Source organism: Lissotriton vulgaris, chromosome 2_2, assembly GCF_964263255.1.
Source record: "Lissotriton vulgaris chromosome 2_2, aLisVul1.2, whole genome shotgun sequence".
In the NCBI taxonomy this organism is placed as follows: domain Eukaryota; kingdom Metazoa; phylum Chordata; class Amphibia; order Caudata; family Salamandridae; genus Lissotriton; species Lissotriton vulgaris.
The window spans coordinates 266,680,487-266,697,586 of NC_141688.1; the positions used below are offsets into that span (position 1 = coordinate 266,680,487).

General features: G+C 42.1%; 1 long non-coding RNA gene across 1 annotated transcript in view; it reads right to left on the minus strand.

Annotated features, from left to right (window-relative positions):
* Window positions 1–4,345: 4,345 nt before the first annotated feature.
* LOC147729301 (uncharacterized) overlaps window positions 4,346–17,100 on the minus strand; it is a 670,382-nt gene continuing 657,627 nt past the window's right edge. The window contains exon 3 of the long non-coding RNA XR_015309209.1: window positions 4,346–4,463. This is a non-coding gene — a long non-coding RNA (uncharacterized LOC147729301). The remainder of the gene's footprint in view (window positions 4,464–17,100) is intronic.

The window sequence follows — 17,100 nt, forward strand, 5'->3', positions numbered from 1 at the left end:
CTTTATAATGGCTTACTGTAGATCAGCACACCCCACCATGAGGATACTTCATGCAAAGCTTTCAACAACCTTTAGAGAGGCTACGTACGTGCAGGTGTAAGACACTCCTCAAATAACAGCAGACAAATTCCAATGCAAACCATTCTTTGCGTGTTACACATCACCAGCTGCCTAATTGTAGGCACACTCATTATTTGTTGAGGCATAGAGATACAAACAACCTGAAATCAGCACTTCAAAAGGCCAACATTGACTTGGGTATCAATTGTGCTGCCCATATATAAAGAAAGTTAGACCGTGCAGAACGATGCTGTACGGAATCGCATCACATTTCCTGATTTCTTTTTTTTTTTATTTTATAAAGTTTTAATTGAAAAATATAAGTGGCATATACATTGGCAGTTGTATACAGTACATTTGTGTTATCTATATTTCTTGGCTTGTCGAAGGAGAGAAAAAAGAAAAGAAAGAGGGGGGGGTCATTGTGTTGTCTATAAGTGTTCGTCGAGTGGTTCCCACATGAGCTCCTTGGGGGTATGTTCTTTCGAGAAGTTGCCTGTAATGTTGTCTGCTCCTCTTAGGAAGGTGACCCAGTTGATCCATGTTTTGAAGTTTGCTTTCGCCGTATTCTTCCAGTTCGTTAGGATTATCTTTAGGGCCGCTGTGAGCAGCAGGTCTAGTAGGTCTCTCTCTTCTCTGTTGTTTAGGTTCGTTGTTAAATGCCCTGTCGCCAAGCTAGCATAGCTGATTGTTAAGTCTGTTTTGAGCATGTCGTTTATGAATGCGTTTATCTGGGCCCAGAGCTTCTTGACTTTCACGCATCCAAAGATGAGGTGTTCGAGGGTGCCTTCCTCCTTCTGACTCTACTTTTGTCCTCTGTTAATTCTGGCACTGAAGCGAAATCCTAAATGACTCCTGCTCAACATCAAGTCAATACATCTTTCAGCATGGACAATAGGTATAAATATAGGGGCATATTTACAAATGTGTGTGTCACACTTTCGCTACACAAAGGTGGTGCATGGGCGACACAACACTAAGGTAATATTTTTCAAGCCACGCAAGGCCACCTTGCGTGGCCCTACATGGATTTATAAATCTAGAATAATGCAATCCAGCACAAATCGCTGCTTTGCATTGCTCTGCGGCAGGAAAGCGATCCATGGTTGGAGCGCGGGGGTTCCTGCGCAACCACCCATTGATTTTGGTGAAGATCCAGATTTACCAGTAGTTGTGGACATTGGAATGTATCAAACTGCTCTGCCTCCCCAGGTGAGGTGTAATGAGGACAAATTTCTTTATTTCTTCTCGTGTTTTCCACTCACTGTGTGTGTTAAATTCTGCAGCACACATAAAAAAAAGGAAATGCCTCAGAGGGTTGATTTTGTGCAGGAAAGACTCACTTCCTGCACAAAAATAAACCTGTTAACAACCCAGACACCCTTGCACCATGGTGCAAGGTTGCCTGCATTGGCACTAGGCAGCAAAGAGTTCACCGGTGCAGGGAAAGGAAAGGAATACATCATATGATGTTAAATACAGTGCGTTCCCGCCCTTTTATGCACGGTGGCTTGCTATGTTGCGCTGAGTGACAAATTGATAAATGTGCCCCATATTCTAGGATCTTATGAATTAATTGGTTAAAAGACAGTCACATACCAATTGTAAAAGGTAGGTATTTCACTCTCAAAATCCCTTTTCAATGAGAAAAGGCCAGTAAGCTGGGACTCAAACATGGAATGGAAAATTGGAGTAACAAACCAAAGGGATTTAATGTAATGTTCATTGGAATGACCTTAGACACTGATGGAACTACCAGTTCTTGATTGTACTGAGACACTCAGAAGTGTAGACCATCATCACAGATGGTACAGGTAATGCTGTGTGGAATCGGGATACTAGCTGATCGATACCTCCTGGTTAGCCACCAAATCCCATCTAGGGGCTCTATAAAGATGCCAAATAACCAGCGACCAGAGTTTAAAGCCCAAGACATCCATAGTGCAGAGGAAGCACACTGGATTTAGAAGCATCAACCAGAGGACAAGTTGGTCTCCTAAGGAGAAGATGGAACAAAGTGATCATTGGTTTATCTTTGCAATAGACGATCAATTGGAATGAGGAGGACTAACCGATATCTCCATCATGCATCATCTAAAATGGACAAGGAGTCTGTCTCAACATATCATGGAGTATGACACCAGATTGATTAACATTTAGCAACCTGAATTAAATAATGTATGTTTAAGGTTGAATTGCTTCTTAATGTTCATTGTACTTACACAAGTGTTGACGACCACTATTAGTTTTGTGGTTAAACACAGATCAACAGTGCACAGCTTGGCCAGTCATCAAAAGAGTCTGGAAAACACACTCCGAGCTAAAGGGAAGTTCTTCCTTCTTTTTATGTGGAATGGTGTGTCTCACTGGTTAGAGGCGGCAGACCCAGGAGCAGAGGATGGCCCGGGACCAGGGTTCAATACCTGACGCGGCAGGGTCGTGAACCAGGGTCAGAGGACTTGATAATTCTGGCCTCGATGCCTACTCTAACTAGGGATCACACTTGGCAACCCTGGGCAGTAGCTTGCCTCATCTCCACAACGGCCCCCCACATACGCCGGGGATGCCTGGTTTCACCTTGGAGATACCCAGTAAGGGAGCATCTCACAGGGAAAGCCAGGACGGGTTCCCCAGCGGTCTATAGCACCAGGACGCCTCCGGGTAGCAGTGTGCTCTACAAGACACACACATTTACATTTTAAAGATATGTATCTATTTAATTTAGGTTTATTATACCCACAATTAAATAGATACACATAGGTATCCATTTTATTTCCTTGTAAGGCTTGAAAGTCAATCTGAGAGAAAAGACAGAGCCAGACTGCACTACAAATGTGAGCAAGAGCATTGACAACTCTATGTGCAAAAAGTAATATTTGCTAATGGACAGATGCCTGGCCAAACCGTCCCTGGTAGGACTAAAGGAGCTCTTAGAGTGGAGTTGGACTATTTTTGGTTACAGAGAAGAATGTGCCTAATACTTCTGGGCTTTTTGCAGCCAAACATATCTGTTGAAAGCCCTTGATTCAGTCAGGTAAGCAGGTTCTGCTAGATAAATGGGCATTAGCCTCTTGGGACATCAGAAGAAGGATGATTCGTCAGACTAAGGCATATACTTACAGGATGAGTGCTTTATAGAATGCGCTGAAGAATTCGCCTATTTCTTCAAGATACAATTCAGGAAGTTGAGAGTGCCGTTGGCAGTGGTGATGGAACACTTTTTAGAGCAAGGGTGCTGCCATCAATGTTACATCACTGAAGTCACAGAGTTTGGGAAAAATTCAAGCATCACACAAGGAACAAATATAGCAAAAGTATTTAATAAAAGATTGTTAGGAGTATAGTAGGTAGTTGGCGGTGCATTGTGGAACACACTGTCACTAATATGTTCCTAAAGTTATAGCCTGCATTACCTTTCATGAAAATGCCACAAAATCTTTACAGATGTACAGTTTTTCTGATAAAATATTATAGCGCACAAAGGCAAAGGATGATGTGTGGACATCAGTATTCATTAAACAATTCAGTTAATCAGCAAGCAAAATGTCTTCATTTGCTTTGGTCCTATTAAGATATTTATTTCCATTCATCTTCAGAATTATAATAAATGTGTTCCATTTGTGCTTTCTTAACTGCAGATACATTCTGAAATGTTGCTACACAACATTTACAGGGTTTTCAATTTTTTATATGTTAAAAAAAATTGATATTGTACAAACTTTCCTTTCAGATTCCATGTACCCCAGCATGTTTGTCACAGGGTTCTCTTTACAAAATCCTTACACATTGCATTTTAAGAAAGACAAGTAAACACCAATGTCTGTGATAGGAAAATAGGCAGCAATTTGTCAGAAGTCCTAGGCGGACATTTCACCTCTGTCTTTGAAGCTGTTTGATGGTGGTATTAATTTTCTGATACTTTTATGCATTTTTCACATTTGACTCTTTTTGGTGAAATTGGTCTATATATATTTTTACTAAGGATAATACAGCCATGCTTTGGTATACAAGTCCTCTCTTCTAAACTGTGTCTCTTGTTTCTTAAACTTCTCAGCACAGCTGTCAGGTACTTGAGCTCAGCCCAGCTACTTAGGTATGACTCAAGAGAACCTTAGGGGGGCTTTGGTCTGTCCCTCAGCTGATTTATGGTATTATACAAGATCTGGTTCAACACATTGAGGCTTTCAACTTTCACTGACATCTGGCCAGGATCACTGTCACTGAATCACCATGTGCTTCATGTATATGAGATTAAAATGAAGCAAAGTACTCAAGTAAAAAAACTCACCAGATTAGCACACCCATTGCAGTGGTCTGTCCATAATCTGTTATGAAAGAGTCCAAACTCCCCCAGGTTGACTCCAACTGTGAGGCTTCGCTGGTCAATAAAAGGAGTAGTAAATCTGTTGAATAATAGCAGTTGTGTTAAATAACTGTGTAAAGAAATTAGACAATACTGATGGCATATTCCAATATAAATCAGTAAAACTGTATAACTGTTATTGTCCCATAGCTAAATTACATATACCAACAGAGCTTGAGATATAGTACTGGATGTATAATGCAATTTATAATATGAGTTACATTTGTCGACATTTTTTATCTGTTGACAATAGAAGTTGTTGAAATACAAAATGCAGGAAAGACAACATAATAACAAAACATACACAGTGCACATCAATCTTATCACATGAATGAATAGTTCATGTGTACTTAGAAATTTTATAATTAGCCTTAATAAACAGATAAGGCAATCAGGACTCACAGGGTATTTCTTGCGAATACTATACTAGTTCTGGAGGCCCTGATCTCTTACTGATATGGCTTTAAAAAAAGCAAAAATGTCTCCCAAAAAATGTTGAAGGCATCCATCATCATGAATTGAGATGGCATGCATAGACATTGACCTGTGCCTTCTTTGCCAGAAATTATTATGGTAGCAAATTTGCTCCCATATAGGGGTTCTAGCTTTTGTAGTACCTCGTCCCTATAATATCTTCAAAATTATGTGTCTTTGTCCGGTGCTACGCTCAAACAATAAAGTGTGGGGTGGAATACCTGAATTAATCTCAGCCACTGGTAATTACTCGGGCCGCATCCCAATCCTTTATTTTTTGCAACCCATATCAATCAAAACTATGCTCCAGTCAGAACAGTCCAGCCCGAAATGCCAAGCCAGGTCCTCCCTGAATCGGAACACAAGCAACTCAGAACTGGTTTTGCTCTAGTTATGGTCTCATCAGCCGGGAACAGGTTTTTTCTAGTGACACAGTGTGCATACCCATCCCATTTAGGGCAACAAACTAAAGTATACAAAAAGGTTTATGGATGGAATGCTTAAATGAATCTCAGCCACTGGTAATTACTCGGGATGAATCTCAATCCATTGTCATTTTGTACACTATGTCACCTTGGTTTGCACCCAGCTAAATGCAAATCAGTCTTGACCATGCTCCAGTCAGAACAGTCCAGTCCGATTTGCCAAGCCAGGTATTCCCCAAACCAGAACCCACGCATCCCAGGTATACTTTAGTCCTCACATAAACATAGATTTGATGTTATCAGACAAATGAATAGGTAAGGGGTACTTAGAAATATCAAAAGTAGGCCTCAACAAAATATATTGAATATGTTCTCAATATTCTCATCTCAATACCAATAAAAGGCGGCTATATAATTCTGAAGACCTCTTGCAGGGTTGTCAGACTGTTTTGCATTCTATTAAGTCACCAGCTTAAACAATAAAACAGGGAAAATATATTCAGAGACATGCAGATGAACTCCTCAATCGGGAGCCAGAAAAGAGAATTTTTTTTTCATATGTGAGTTTTTATAGCTCTTCGGGTAGTAACCATTGTGAAAGCAGTCTAAGTAAAATCTTTAATATCCTGACCTGTAATTACACTTACATGAAAAACAGCTTACCTTAGGCTTTCATTCACAAAAGTATTTTTAAAGAAAATAGTTCTAGTATTAGCTTTTACAGCCATCATAGATTTTAATAAGCATAATGATGCACTACACACAGCTGTTTGCTCAATAGAGGAAAAAGTTTTGCCATTGGAATTGAACTTCCCACCTCAAGCATCAATCATAACCCTTGTTAGGGTGGAACCTCCATATTACTCTGCTCAATCCCTGGTAGCTATGGTACAGAGCAGACACGCTTATTGTAGAGCAATGCGTAGAGCATTTACGCAGTAACAAAGCAGCAAAATCAAAATGCAAAATAATAAAAATACCAAACTGAGCTAGGAAAATAGAGTAACGTTATGTAAACAAAAGTACACCAAAATGACAAAAATCCAATACGGGAAACTGGAAATATGATTTTTTTGTAGATATAGCACCAAAAGGTACCAGGCAGCAGACAAAGGTTTCACCTTCCACCATGAGAGTACACAGCTAAAGCCCCCATGAAACTCAGGTGGGGCACTTAGAAACTTAAAGGGTGTCAAGCAGAGGACAACAGGGGGGCTCAAGTCCTGGTCCAGTTTCCCCTGTTCAGCAGTCTACTTCCAGAAAAGGGCTACTTGTAACTTGTTATGTCCATTCCGCTTTCCGATATATGGCCCTTGGAGTTCACATTTTTCTGCATACAAGAGAGATCAGGTGTAGTCCTTCAGTGCTCCTCTCAGGTCACAGATCGCAGGTCCAGTTCTCTTCTGATCTTCCACAGGTCTAGAAAGTGTTCTGATGCCTGGATATGCCACATTTATGACTGGTAAGAACTAGTGGGTGGGAATGACTCCAGGACACATCCTAATTAATGAAGTAATGGTTACCAGGGATAACTCTACCCACTTTGGAAATGTTCAAGGTGGCAAAAAGCTTTGGCCACACTAGACTTGGGCACCAATGTTTAGGTTGGTGTATAAGTAGGGAGTGTACTAGAGTAATGCTAGTGTCCTCCTAGATCTATTACTGAAATCGAGTTTAAGGCAGCCACTGTACTTCCAACAAACCCAGAGACAAATGTCTGGTAGGAAAAAAGCAGAGCCCTTCATTAACTAGACAGTAGATTCACAATAACTGGCTTGGCATTCTGTTCTTTCCCCTTTCAAGTGTGTACCAAGTCTTACATGTAAACAAAGAGACAGAAGTCTGATAGGACAAATGCAGAGTTCTTCAACGAGATAGTGAATGCATGAGAATGTTCTTGGCATCTTATTTTCTCTCCTTTCTAGTGTTCTTTAGTATTTATAGGTAAACCCAACAGACTAGTAAAACAGGATTTGACACCAACCAGGATTTGGCATACAAGCTGTAGAGTCTATGTAAATTACCCTCCAGGAATTTCAGGCAGGGGAAACTTAACTTACTAAAAGTTACCTTTCCTCAACAATTAAAATAAGTTTGACTTCACCATTGAATTATATTTCTAATAACAATTAAAATAGTTGATTAATTATTTTTTAAACTCGTGCCATTCTCATAAATACAATATTAGAAATTATATCTATACTCTGGTCTTCCACGTTACACAACGAGGCCTGCAACAATGATAATAGCTTTTGGGCGCTGGCCACTGTAAAGACATATTAACATTAAGTTTCAACATGTTCTACTTTTTAATATAATTGGCTTTTTATGTCCTCAGAGGCAGGTCAATGTTCACTGAGTTGTAAACTTCTCCAGACACATAAGTATATTCCAGCTTTGGAGGTATGATGAGTGACAGAACTAGTTGTAAGTCAGTTCCTAAAATACATTATTGTATAATTACATTTCAGTTTAAATGATCATGAATTTGACCTCATCAGTATGGGACCCCTCAGTCATCTCACTGCATCCTCTTGAAAGGGAAGCTCTCCCCCTCCTTAGACTGGTTATTCTGCCTACAGTGAAAGGTGGCCAATGGCTTCAAGTACTGTTCAGAGTGCAGGTGCGAGTTCATTTTGGACAGTGAATTCCCTATCATAGGGTGCACTCTTCCAGTTTGTCCCTGGCATACAGAGTTAATGGTGTTGTGGCCCAGACAGGGACCATGCTCCCTATACATAATATGACCCAATATTCCATCTAAAAATTATACTCTGAGAGACTGGAACATTAGAAAATTTCTCATGAAAGCAAATGTTAGATTGGTAACCTAAAGCTCTCTAAGTGCAGAATTGAATCATTGCGGTGGGAGATGGTCTTAGTTTGGGCGTTTAAAAAACTTCACCTATACCCACTTTGGAAAGTATTTTTTAAAACTTTGCCACACTTTCGCAAAGTTTTCTCTGAAGAAAAACAGTGAAAAAAAGTCCTGCAAAGTGCACCTTGTGCAGGTTTTCTGCGAAGGGAGTGGCAACCAATTCTACGTTTGATTGAAAATTTTCAAGCAGCATAATTGTTTGTGGGAAAATTCTCATACAAAAAATATTTAGGAAATTTCACCCACAGTCCAAGATGTCCACAAACGAAGCTGTGACTTTGTAGAACAAGTCCTGTGGAAATACAAATGTATACAGCTCGAATATTGCCATACCCTTGTATTAGATGTTAATACATAGGACTGCATAATTTTTTATTTTGCCATCATAATCTCATGTAAACCCCAATCTCTGAGCTAAACGTAGCATGCATAATTTCTGTTTTCTCTATGTTGATGCTGATCTCATAATTTGTAAAAAAAAAAAAGAGTAAGTGCTAGGGCCCTCGTCAGCAGAACACTGCAGGTTGTACCACTTATCGCGGATGCCAGCAATGTCATTACCAACACAACTACTAGCCTAGCCATCACACCCTGCAAGTGTGACTATTCCAGGCACCCAAAGTTTTAAGAATGACTTGGGCAGTCACGCATTAATCATTTTTTAATGTATATAGAATTCATGAACAACTTTCTTTTAGGTAATTCCTCAGTTTGACAAACACTGCCACCATTTGGCAGACTGTTATGTGTGCTGGTGCTGAGAATTCAGTGACGCTGCCAAGCTCCGGAAACCACTGGCTCAAATTAAGCACTTCATAATATTCCCTAATGATTATTTTGTTGGCAGCTGAAAAGGTATTGCAAGAAGAGTAAAACTTGATGTGCCCCAGGAGTCCATAATCTCTGCTACCCATATTCATTGTGTGACTTTGGAAACTAAATGGACAAATCATTGGAATATCATGAGCCTCTTGAATATGGTGGTACCTCATGAACGATTTTCAAGTTTTCACATATAATTCATTTGAATACCATAATTATAGAAATACTGATGCCTGTTAGACAAGAAAATTGTCAAATTTGCCTATAACATTAACAGACTGCTCTTTAACTCGGGGAACTGCCTTTACAATGCAGAGTTGAGCTACACGTGCCATTTCCCCACAAGCGACAACCGCGCTTCTCTTAATCAGGCATACGCCTTAACCACCGATATCTGTGGTTTAGGCAGTGCGCTTTCCAGATGTGAGGTTGGACGAGGGGAGGAACAAGAAAGTCACCGGCACAGGGGCAGCTCTAGGCTCATGGCGGCCCTGGGCAAGAAGCGTTTGTAGGGGGCCCCGAAAGAGGGGGTCCTGGTGGGGTGGAGCATGGAGGCTAGTGAAGAGGGGGGGGGGGTCAGGGTGTTTGGAAGTGGAACAGAGCCGGAGACCGCCAAATTCCTGCCAGGGGCCGCCACGCAAATATGTCTCCATCCTCAGAGGATTATTATATTAAGAAATATATTGGCGTGGTGGCGCCTGGGGTTTGGTGGCCCTGTGCAGGTGCACAGCTTGCACATGCCTAAGGCCGCCCCTGACCGGCACATGGTTTGGTCAGTAGGGCTAGGGCCAAGTGGTGGATGGGTAGTTTTTAGGCCTGGGGCTCGTTTTAGGGCTCATGATGGGGGTTGGACTATTTTTTAGGGATGGGGGCTAGGTCTTAGGGCTAAGAGCGGGTGGGGACATGGTAGTGTTCAGAGGTAGAGGGACAGTTTTTAGTGATCAGGGTAGGGTGGCTGGGGTTGGGGTAGTTTATAGGCTGGGTGACAAAATTTAGTGCTAGGGGTGGGGACCTGGTGGTCGGGGTAGTTTTTAAGACATGGATGCTGAGATTTAGGGCTCAAAGCACAGGATCGAAGGTGCAGTTTTCAAGGCTGGGGTAGTTTTAGGGCTCAGGTTGGGGGGACTGGGGTTGGGGTCGTTTTTAATGTGATGGGGTACGTTTTAGGGTTCTAGGGGAGGGACAGCTTTCAGGGCTGGGGGCATTTTTAAGGCTAATGGGTCTTAACTATGCATTGATCTACTAATCATGCCTTTACAATGAAATTGCATAGTTAAAGCTTGCGTGGTAAAGGAATGATGGTTAAGACGCATTCATTGTTGGTACCACGGTGTTGAGGCACGTGTGATGTAGCCATGTGTGCTTCTGTCACACAACCATAAACTCAACCTTCTACACCCCTGCTAAAGAATTTGTGTATGCACAATGTTCTTTTTATAGCAGGTTTGATCACTTATTTTCAGTATCTTCATCTAAGTTAGCTTTAAACAGCTGCCAAAGTTGGCAGGTGAAGGAGACATTTGACACCTAACCCGCACTGCCAATGCATGTTTGCATGGAGCTTACAACTAACTTAGATTCTAACTCATTACAGAATACTTCTAATATTCCAGGTTCCTGCAATAGAACATTTTATTTCCAAAATGAATAGGTCATATTCACCTCAGTCAACCCTTACTGTCACTCATAAAACACACACCTGTTATTTCAATACGTTGCCGACAGAACAGGTACACTTTGTGCATAATTGACTTTTCTCCACATGAACACATGCTTGAACTGCATTTGTACTTTACCTGCTGTGATTAATTAAAGAAAAAGCACAGGTTACACCGCTGAGCGTACTAGCCACCCAGTGTACAGAGACTTTCTTTGGGATAATGTAAATGTCACTCCAGTGCAGGGAATGACTGCATGAACCTTGGTCAATAGGTGAGAAAAAAATTAATGCCTATTTTTAGGAGAGTACAAAATAATTTTTCTTCTTGAAGCAATTCTTGTGAGAAAATGTTATTTTCTCATACCTCTCTGGGCTCTAAAACATGAAAACAAACTATGCATCAAAGTCTGGAGTCCATAATAAATATATTTTTGTGGTACTGAGTCTGATAGGAATTATAAACGGGATTAAACAAAACTAAGGGGCATATTTACATGTTCTGACGCATCTCTGCAAATCAGCAGGGATGCGCCAAAACAGATGCGTCAGGCAATCCTCTCCTTCCGCCATCACAGATGCGCCGCATTTACAATGTGGCGCACCATAGTGCAAGGAAGGGAAGATGTGTGACGCATCTTGTGGCGTATGGGCGGCGCACAGCTGGAGTACCGTCGTAAGCGCAACGCATCTCCTGCAATGCACAGGGGCCACCCATACTCAACATGGTGCGTCACTCCTTACGTCTGCTTCAGGCAGGCGTGAGGATTTGATGCAGCAGCGTCGTAAAACTGACTCAGTGTAAATCTTGTAGATTTAACTGCGTCAGTTTTACGGGGCTTTCCTGCGAAGGAACACCCACCCTGTGACAGAACGCCCACAAGAAACCTGACGCAGGTTTCATGTGGCGCAGGGATTTACAATGTGACGCATCTGCCTAGATGCGTCATGTTGTAAATAAGTCGCAATGTAGCGCATTGTTTATGCCGCCGCTGCGTCACAAAAGTGACGCAACGGCGGCGTAAAAGTGTCGCAAGGGGCTTGTAAATCTGCCCCTTAATGACAACAACATAGGTTTTAGACCTGGATTCCTTTTGGGTTTCCCCTGTCTTTTTGCCTCTGTGTCGTGTATTTCTGTGGTGTGCTGAATTTCAGTTTCGCTGGTCGAGATGCTCTGGGCACTTTGCCACTGCTGATTGGTGCTAAAGTACCTGTGCTCACTCTGTAATTGTGACTATGGATTGGTGTTTCCATGATTGGCTTGTTTGACTTAATTCTAAGTCCCTAGTACTGTGCACTGTGCGCCCAAGGCCTGTTAGTCAAATGCTGCTAGTGGGCCTGCAGCACTGAATATGCCATCCATACAAACAGCCATTCAACAGGGTCTCAGACTTGCCAATGCAGTGTCTGAGTGCAATCTCTACTGCCATGGCGACCTGGCAAGTGCACCCACTTGCCAGGCCCTAAACTTACCTTCTATTACATGTGTCACGCCTAAGGTAGGCCTAAGATATCCCTGTGGGAAGGGTGCAGTGTATGTGAAAGGTAGGACCAGTGCCTAATTTGTAAAATATTAAGTGCCAGGGCTCAGATCAGGAGGCCACTGCAGCTTGCACCACCCATCACCCCTGTCATCGCTGCCAAAACTACTACTAACCATTTCTCTCACATGTAAATGCGACAGTTCAGATTATTCCAGGTCCACAAAGCTAAAGAAATGGCTGGGGAGGCAGGTATTAGTAATTTTTCAATTTATATTGTTTTCCTAAACAACTGATATACTGTTCATGTCTAAATTACATGAGCAGCGTCAGCTTGTGACACACTGCCCTAAGTGTAGTTTTGACAATTAGGTGCTGGTGCCAAGCACCGGAAACCAATGAAATGCCGGTGCTCAGCACCGGAAAGCTCTGGCTCAAATTAAGCACTGGGTAGGACATGCAATGATATGTGTGACGTGCCCTGATAGTGAAATACAGTGTATTTCATTTTTCACAATTGGAAGGCTATCTGTCCAAAATATAGAATGAGAGTTTATTTATAACATCTTATAAATATAACTTCCCATAGGGACAAGATAGAAAGTTGGAGTTTAGTATGCCTGAACTTAGAATATAAAAATACATCATTTAGTAAAGATGATTTTTATATTGTGTGTTTTAAAATACTACTTTTAGAAAGTGGGTATTTACTTGCTAAGTCATCCGGTGTACCTCTGCTGGTTTGTGGATCGACTGTCCGTGTTTGGAGTGAGAGGGGCTGGGGATTTGCATTCACTTTAGACAGCCACTGGGGGAGGTAGAGGTGTGTCCTGTCTTCCCTGGATTAGTCAGGGCTGGGCTGAATAGAATTGGGCTGCATTTAGTTTAGGAGGGAGAACTGTTTGCACCTGAATGGGCCTGGTCTGCCTCACAGAAAGCTGTTTCTATCTCTTGTCTGGAAGCTGGACCAGAGAGGACAGAACTGGTTTTGAATGAGCATAGAGCCTCTCTGCCACATGAGAACCAAGAGAAATGCTGCATAAATACTGGGACCTAGACCCCAGAATGTTCGATTACTTCTGGACTCAAGAGGAACCTCCGCCAAGGAGAATAGCAGGGATAGCTAAAGGAGAAGTACTGCCCCTTTGCTGTGTGGGTTTGGCCTGCAGTGGTAGTTTCTGCCAAGGAGAGGACAAAGACTTTGCTGTGTGCTGTGTCTCCTGCTTGAAGAAGATCTCAAGGGGCTTCAAGTAGAGCATGCTTCCTGTTCTGAAGTCTCAGACACATCCCCTCTGTCTTCCTGCATCTGGGACTGCTGTTTCAGCTCCCACAGAGGTAAATTGCAACCGTCACCTAGCCAGCGATGCTACGACCTGCAATGAAGCTGTGGGCACCGCTTGTGAAGTGCACAACACACTGCACCGTATCGACTCCGTAGCCATCACCGAGGCCGCTGCCTGTACCAGAGTCAAGGGCCCCACTCGTGAGGCTCTTGACACTCTGCCCGGCTCGCACAGCAGCCCCATGCTGGTGCTTCATCATCGCGGGGTCGATACCAGATGTGATTGACCTCCTGAATACATCGACAACGCACTGTTGTGAGGAACTGACGCCTTGCCACCACTGCGTCATCACCTCCCTGGCAACAGTAAGGACACAACGCCTCACCTGCCCAACAACAGTAAGGACCTGACACCTCACCTCTCCTGTATTTCAGTAAGGAAATAGGGCCTCACCTCCCCTGGGGTCGAAAGGAAGCAACGCATCACCTCCCCTATAGTCGTAAGGAACCGACGCTGCCCGGCGCCAATGAAGCATCACCTCCCCAATGCCGAAGATACCAGTTGGTCAAGAGTCTGCGGTCGACGCCGCCACCTTGCGGTCGGCGCTGTACTTTGGATTTTCATCTGTCATGACGTTGTTATAGCTACAGGTAGAGTTTTTGTTGCTTTATTTGTGTGAATGACATATTTCTGAGGATATAGTGCTATATGTATTGTGGATGTTTGTTGTTTTGGTCCTGATGGTTAAGATAAAGATTGCTTATTTTTCTAAACTGGTGTGGTGTCCATTTGTAGGTATTTCACTATATTACTGTTTGTGTGCACAAATGCTTTACACACTGCCTCTGAGACTGTCTGATCGTGCCAAGCTAACAATGGGGTGAGCAGGGGTTGTCTTAGGGTGTAACTTCCTTGCCCTGACTAGAAGCGAGTGTCCTTACTTGGACATAGGTGCAAACCATTACCAACTAGAGACCCCCAGTTTTTACAATAGTTTATTATTGGTGATAGCCGACAAGGGGTTTAATTATATATGGTTTAAATAAATGTTTTTAAAAAGCTGAAGATCACACATTTGGAGGTACTAAATCACAAGCAACTTCACACTAAATGAGGATAGCATAATCAAGTTTTCAGTTAAAGCAAAACTCATTTTGGAATAAAAAGAAAAAAACATTTACGATTCACTTACTATTGGAAAGTAAGAAGGTAGTGAATATGATTACATCTACACAGAAAGACATGGGTGACAAATAGGTTTATTTCGTTCCAGTATGATTTACAGCCTCCCCTCAAAAGCTTTTGAAAATTTCATAAAATGTACACATTCCTACTTGATAATTCTAAGCAGTAAGGGCCATATGTATCAAGCTATTTAGCATTCGCAAAGGCCGAAATTCTGCGAATTTCGGCCTTTGCGAATGCTAAATACCTAAATGGTATGTATCAAACATTTTTGCATCAAAATAAGGAATCGCAAAATTTGCTATTCCTTATTTTGCGATTGCACTTAAGGAATCGCAAATATTTTGATTCCTTAAATGCAATGTATCAAAGAAAAAAAATGCAAAAAATGCCATTAAGGAATCGCAAATTACCACCAACTTCTAGTTGGTGGTAAGTTGCAAATTCTTTTAATTATGCATTTTTCAAAAAAAACTAAAGGTGCCATATGACGCCCATACATGCCCTTAGGGCATGTATGTGCGCCATATGCCCCAAATGTCTTTTTCAGGGGTGCAGCAGGGTGTTCTTGAGACACCCCTGCACCCTTGAAAAAATTCCTAATTTGCGATTAGCTAATTGCTAATCGCAAATTGCCCCTTCATTCCTATGGGCCTCCTGGCCCATAGAAATGAATGGGTAATTTGCGATTAGCAATTTGCTAATCGCAAATTAGGAATGGTAAGGAATCGCTATAAAAAAGCGATTTTGTACATACATACCGTTTTGCGAATTCCAAATAGCGATTCCTTAAAATTCGCTATTTGGAATTCGCAAAACGGTACTATGATACATATGGCCCTAAAATGCAAAATATTGGAATAAGCATGCACGGTTGTGCCAAGTGGGTGTGGTCAAATATTAATGGCCACTTATGAATATTTATGGAATTCTGTGATTAGATTCTCTTATGTGAGCAGAATTGCCTGCAAAATTCTTGCGATCTAAAATTATGTATTATTAAAGACCTAGGGGCAGATTTATGAGGCCGTTGCGCCTCTTTGCGCCGCAATTGCGTCACTTTATTTGACGCAACTGCGGCGCAAACAATGCACCTTATTTACAACGTGACGCATCTAGGAGATGCGTCATGTTGTAAAGCACTGCGCCATAAGGAGGCGTTCCTGCGCAGGGGGGGCGTTCCTGCGAAGGAACGCCTCCTGAAAGTGGCTGAGTGAAATCTATGAGATTTCACTCAGTCACTTTCAGGGCAATGCTGCGTCAAAACCCTGCGGCTGCTTGCGACGCAACTCCAGCAATGCGCCACCTTTCTGGCACAGATGCGTCACGCATCTGTGCCGTTTTTGCACCATGGTGCGCCGCATTATAAATGCGGCGCACCATGGGTGGCGGAGCTGTGGCGCACTGTGGCGCCCGTTAACTGGCGCATCCCTGGAGATGCACCAGTTAACATAAATCTGCCCAAAAGTATTCTACAACCTAAGCAGACATTTGTGCATATAAGGTCAAAACAATTTGCCATAATATAAAAAAATGAAAAAGAATAAATGTTAGTGTATGTAGGATTGTTTGAGGAAACACAAGTTAGCTCAAAAAAATTGTATAAATCTTGATTAGCATAGATCTGCCGATGGAATCTAAACTAAGTTGATTACCAATTAAACTGCCTTCAAACTCAGCCTTCATCTGAAAACATGGTGACCCTTCACACATAGACATTTTAAGGCACCAGCAAAGTGGGTCCTGGCCCAGGGCACATGCCCAGCCCTTCAGAGGGCCCCCTGATACAGCCAGTTCTGCTCTGGAGAGAGTCTTGCTAGATGACCTTAAATAATTCTCAAATAGATTGTTTTACAGACATCTTGCAGACAAATGTTGTGTTTGTGTTTCATGTAACATCTATAAAAAAGTTTCTTTTAGATCAAAACAGGACCGCACAAATGAAAAAGAGGAGGGTGTTACAGAGATTATTTGCAATAATATTTGTGAGCTGCTGCTGAGTTACAATATTGAAAACACTGTACTATTCCTGAATTATAGATATCAACACATTTAGAATTTGGCCCAGTGTGCCTGGGCACTGCCAGTGACCTGGCCAAAAGGGAATGAAATTGAATCATAAATTCAGATATGAACAGGAGCCTCTAAAATATGTTTGGCCCAGGGCCCCCCAAATTCTAAAGATGTCCCTGCTTTTACATCCACTATAAGAAGCTTTTATCCCATACTGTTTTCATAGCTTCTCTTGTGGGTTTTTAACCTTCCCTACTGATAGACATTGTTGGACTTGGCCCTTTTTGAAGTTTCTTCATCCTCATGTTTCTGAACCCGTTTTTCTTACCTTAAGACTCTGAGTACTTTACTACTGCTAACCAGCTGATGATCCCATAACTTCTGTCTCTGCTGCAGTGCACCAGGAAACTACTAGGAGTAGCTGCACACAATACAGATCTGCTAAATAAATAAACCAGT